The sequence below is a fragment of the Triticum dicoccoides genome, chromosome 1A (assembly GCF_002162155.2).
Source record: "Triticum dicoccoides isolate Atlit2015 ecotype Zavitan chromosome 1A, WEW_v2.0, whole genome shotgun sequence".
NCBI lineage: Eukaryota > Viridiplantae > Streptophyta > Magnoliopsida > Poales > Poaceae > Triticum > Triticum dicoccoides.
Genome location: NC_041380.1, coordinates 125,661,360 through 125,667,559, shown reverse-complemented (window position 1 = coordinate 125,667,559; position 6,200 = coordinate 125,661,360).

Sequence of the window (6,200 nt, the reverse complement as noted above, 5' to 3'; positions counted from 1 at the left end):
GTTGAACCTATGCCTTCCTTAATCTGTGTGAACCTGAAAGTTTTCACGGGTCATACTCCTTAGATAATTCACCAGGTAGTTTTTCACACTCAAATCATTTTTAATAGAGAAATGAATGCATGGTCATGCATTGGAGAAGTGGTAGTAGACCTTGATCATTGTGTTCATGCCCATGGACACGATGTAGATCTTATCATGGAAGCTTCTCTTAAGTTAATTATTCCCTTGGTATGAGTTCATCTTATATCTGGGATCTGGTCTTTTGCAACCGTGGTTCTGGCCATATTGATATCCTTTGATTCCTTTTCTCGAGCAAGTTAAAGTACTTGTATTTTGCAGATAAATACACCACTTCAACCTCTATTCTGATCTACCTTCGAGTATTACCCTCCGGTATCTCGAGAATATCACGGAACTACATAACTGCTTTCGAGTTCTTCCTGAACTATTATTCCTCGCTAAATCCAATTTTCCATGGGTTCTGAGTTGTTAGACACTCAAGGACACTGATAACTAAATCAAGTTTGCACTTTGATTCAACAACTCTTAGTAATCTTAATTGGTTACGAGTTTGTACTCGATCATGTCATTCTGAGACGTTTGAATACATTACCATCGTCATGCTAAAGCTTGACTGTGCTACCTATGTCCTTCGTCCTCGGAACACAATTTTGACAATGCACTAAGATTATGTCGAGTTTTCAACATCATATTGTTTGGCTTGAAAGACAATTCTGATTTTGAGCTTGCAATCTTATATGTGCTTCTGATAACCTTTCACTTCATCATTCCTTTTCCTTGATGTTGTCATTGATCGAATAATACATCTTCAAGAAACCTCTCGACAAATGTGTTGTGATCATCATCAACATTCTGAACTCTTCCAGAGTATCAATCGAATTCATGATGAGAAATACCATCCTTGCCCCTCGATGATTTGTGTTATCATCGACAACATTCTTACCTTCCCCCCAACACAAACTTGTTCATGTTTTGAGTTGTACCTTGAGTTCCTTACTATCTAGCTCATGTTCTGTTCTACCTTGGACTATTACCATCTTTTATGTCAAGAATGTTGTGAAAATTGCTCCATCTCTTAAGAATTCTTGATATAGTAATACTTCTCGCTATCCCCATTCATTTCTTGGTCACAACTTCTAGAAACCCTATTGCTTTGAAGTGAATGGTCAATAGTTTCATTCTAAGTCTTTTGGTTATCGAATCACCATTTTTAACATTGATCGTGCTACTTGGTCCATATTTCCAGGTGCATTTTCGTTCAATGTTTAATTGTGGATGTTCTCCTCGAACATACTTCTTTATTTAGCTCGGTATGCTCAATGCTATCACCTTGTTTACTTAATCATGGAAATATCGATGAGTTTTTGCTGAGCCCATCGGCCACATCCTCACCTTTTCCATGATGAAATGATTCAAGTTGTTCTAGCAGTTCCTCCTGGATCCTTTTGTGATTCCTAAGTACGACCTTTACATTCTAACCATGTCTATGCTATCTTGAAGCATGACCGTGGTACTCATACATCAACAAGGGCATTGGAAGCATAATGCTAAATCTTTATTGATCAATTATCCACACACCATTGTATGGGTAATGTCATGAAATTCCTCTCCCCTTACCTAAATGATTTTCTACTTACAATCCTGTCAGGATTATCCCGCTCTGCTTGCTCTTGGGAAGGAGATACACCTAATACTCGTGTATACACATTTTCCTTTCCATTGTTCCGTTTATTCTGATAATCACATTTTCCTTTCCATTGTTTTGTTTAACCTTTCTTGTGGTCTATATGAAATAAGCAGTAACATTTCCCTGCTTATGTAAACACCTCGGTGTACAAACCCTGTCAGTAAGACCCTGTTACTATTGTTGATTACATTCCGGTAGCCACCGATGGATGTGAACTTTGCCTATTGGTCCACCTCGTTCAACGAGCAGGAAAATGCTTCTCTTCGTCCCTCACCCTTGGTGCCGACGTTGCTACCGACATAACTGACATGCTATTCTCTGACATGCCTTGCTATCATCACCGTGCAAGATGATAGCGCCCTTCCCACTTTTAACCCACATGGTGGGCCCATAACCCACAGTTCCTTAGGATCGAAACCTGACTCTCCTGTACACCCATGTTTCCAAAGTTATTCTCGCGCTTTGCCTCGTATGTAATTGATGAGTCATCGTCCTAGGAATGATCTATTCTAGTATCAGACACAATAATTTTTTCCGTTGCTCTGCACCCCCTTTCACACGTTGTTTCAGGCATCGAACGATCACCTGCCCGTTCAAAACTTCTCATTATACCTTCTTACTTTACTCTCGATATTTTTCTTAAGTCTCAAATCGAGATACACTTTCCACCACCTTCCCAGATGTTATCTACCAGATAAGCAACCATGTAGAGGTTCGTTCTTCCGAAGCTACCCCTTAACCTTTTCGTAAATACGATGGAGTTTCCGAAGAAAGGATGACGACTTCATCATAATGACCTGAAGTAGAGAAAGGAAGGCATCAACGAGAGGGGCCAACTCCTTTGAGAAGACAACCAAGAACAAGAAGACTCGTTAGAATTTCGTAACCAGAATGTTCCCCCTTACTCCACCTCTTTAATCTCGGGACGAGATTTCTTGTAGTGGAGGAGAATTGTAACACCCGAATAATTAAGCTACAGTAACCCTCTACTAATGATGCCACGTTATCACGATTACTATTTTTAGTCTCACGATGACTCAAATCCCGTTCGAATTCAAATTTAAAATAAAGTTAAACAATAAAAGTTTTCAAACATTAAAACTAAAATGTTCTAAATGTGAGAAATAATTCATGAGTAATAATGGTGGAGAAACCAACATTTCTTTTAATATTTAAATGCACTAAAATAACCAAAGCAGAGGGCAAAACAATTAATTTAATGCCTTTTATAAAGTTATAATAATATAACGAAATTAGTAGTGTGCCAAAATAATTGTGGAAGTGGCCTAATTAGTAATACTAATTTAGGTGCTAACTTGGTATTTTATAAAAATAAAATAAAAGGAACTTTAAATGAAAACATTAAAGAAATAAAAGAAAAGCAGAAAAGCAAACGCAAAACAAAAGGAAAAAAGAAATAGAGGAAACCCCCCTGTGCACCTAGCCCATTGCCTACTATGTCAGGCCCAGCCCAACCCCTCTTCCTCCTATTTCTCTGTTCATAGAGATGCCGTGGATGAAGGCCGCACGTCCATGGCGAGGGGATCTCCATGTGCCGAGCATCTCGCTCCTCCCCGGCGCCCTACTTGACCCCGTCGACCCCTCACGGCAAACCCTAGCCCCACTCACCCAGCTCATCGCCCCTTCCCCTCTCACATGAGCTCTCCCAAACCTGGAAATCCCCGCGCCATTGTCATCCGCGTGCCCGTCATCGTCCCCTCCATTCGAGGTTACACCGGGAGCTTCATCCGCCTCCCCTACAACACCTACGTGGGTCAGACCGAGGCGAGGAGCACCACAATAGCCGGATCGAGCGACTCCCTCCGCCTCGATTGCCGTCATCCTGCCGCCTCGACCTCGCCTCCGGCCACCCACAGCCTCCCCGAGCACGCCCCCGAGCTCCTTGGCGAGCCCCTGTTCGATTCCCCATTTCCCCACCTCGAATCCACTCCGTTCCGCCGTTGATTCGCCATCGCCCGAAAGCCTAAGCACACCGGGGCCGTGGGCTCCCCTCTGTGTACGCGCGTTCAAACCCCTCTGCCAGACAAACTGACTAATGGGCCTGCTCATCACCCCTTTTAATTAGGACGCTAATCCCCCTAACCCTCAGAGACAGTTGGGCCCCACGCGTCTAATTAAAATAAATACCCCCATCAGTTTAGTTATTGATTTTTAGTTAGTCTAATTGAAATAAATCAAACACACTGCTAAATACCTGAGCCTATTGCAGGTGGCCCCTACTGGTCAATTTGACCAGTCAGTGGTCAAAGCTGACTAGGCTGTTGACTGGGCCCCCTGTCATCCTCTGTGTGCACTAAACTGGGTATAGTTCTAGGTGCATTTAGCTTTTTGCCTTTTTAAATTGAATAAATATTAATTCCAAAAAATGTTTAAAACTTTGAAAATTAATATAAAATAATCCGTAACTTGGACGAAAATACTTTGTACATGAAAGTTGCTCAGAAAAACATGACAAATCTGAATAAGCAGTCCGTTCGTCTGCCACACATCCCTAGCGTAGCGAAAATGAAACCGCCTCCTCTGTTTCATTTGTCCGAAAAAGCCAAACACCGAGAATACTTTTCCGGATGTTTCCCCCCTTCGCCAGTATCGCCTGGTACCGCGTTAGGGCATACCTAGCGCCGCTTATTATCATGTCATGCATCGTCATGCATATGTTTGCATTGTATTCATTGTTTCTCCCCTTCTTCTCTCCGGTAGACTTCGAGACTGACGCCACTCCTGCCCCGATCTCTACAGTGTTGATGACCCCTCCTTCTCAGCAGAGCTTCCAAGCAAGCAACCCCCCTTGATCATCCCTATATCACCTACTCTTTCCATCTACTACTTGCATTAGAGTAGTGTTATTGTTTCATTGATTGGATCCTATACTACTGCATAGCCCGTCCTTGTTACTACGGTTGTTACCTTACCTGCAATCCTAAATGCTTAGTATATGATGCTAGTATTTCATCAGTGGCCCTACATTCTTGTCTGCTGCCTTGCTATACTATCGGGCCATGTTCACTCGAGAGGTGATCACGAGTATATACATACCTACATATTATACTTGATACATGTGGTGACTAAAGTCGGGTTGCCTCGTAGAGTATCCGCGAGTGATTCACGGATTGGGGGCTGAAAGGACATATTTCCTGACGGCCGTCTGAGTGGATCTTTGTGGCGGAGCGATAAGGCAGGTTGAGACCACCCAAGAGAGAGGTGGGCCTAGTCCCTGGTCGTTGTCCGTGGTTATTTCAAAATAACACGCTTAACAAGATTGGGTATTTGATCTAAGTTGGTCGTTGGCCTATACACACTAACCGCCACATGGGACAAGATATGGGCAACCGGCGTTGTAGTATCAACTGAAGCTTTCCAGACATCAGCGACTTAGTGCCGCGTGTCGAGTTGGACTGGAACGCCTGCACTTGTATAAGGGGCTCGGTCTGCTCACCGGCACCGTACACAACATGCAGGAGTGCAACGGGCGATGGGCCCAAGACCCCTGCGTGCTTAGGATTTAGACCGGCGTGCTGACCTCTCTGTTGGGCCTAGGTACAGCTGCGACGTGTTGATCTTCGGAGGCCGAACATGATGACTTGGAGTTGTATTCCGACCTCATGACAACTAGAACAGGATACTTAATAAAACACACCCAGACAAGTTCCAGAGACAACCCGGTGATCGCTCTCTCACAGGGCGACGATGAGAGGATCCCCGAGTAGGATTATGCTATACGATGTTACTGGATGTTGTACTTGCTACTCTCTTCTATATGCTTCAAGATGGAGGCTGCCAGAAGCAAGTCTTCAATAGGACTAGCTATCCCCCTCTTATTCTAGCATTCTGTAGTTTAGTCCATAGATATTGCCCATTTCATTGATACCGTTGCATATGTAGTGTAGATCCTTGCTTGCGAGTACTTTAGATGAGTACTCATGGTTGTTTTGCTCCCTCATTTCTCCCTTTTCCTTTCTTCTCGGTTGTCGAAACCAGATGTTGGAGCCCAGGAGCCAGACGCCCCTGGCGATGACTACTACCACTCCGAGGGTGCTTACTAGTACGTGCAGCCCACCGACGACAAGAGTAGTTCAAGAGGATCCCAGGCAGGAGGCCTGCGCCTCTTCGATCTATATCCCTGTTTGTGCTAGCCATCTTATGGCACCTTCTTTAACTTATGTTCGTTGTAAGTGCATCTAGTGCCCCTTAGTGATTTTGTTGTATTGAAGACTTATAGGTTAAGAGACTGATGCATTTGTTAGTGTACACAGGTCTATAAGTCTATGAGGAGTTTGATATTTACAGAGAAAGTCGACCCCTAAAAATGAATGTCTTCAACTGAAGACTTTCTGAAGACTCTGAAAGTGAAGAAATTGGTGTGATCGTGAAGACTTGATATTCATGTGAGGAACATGAAGCATGAAGACTTTTGTTTTTGTAGTTTCATTTTCTCTTTCTTGAGTCATAGGAAACACCATACTATTAAAGG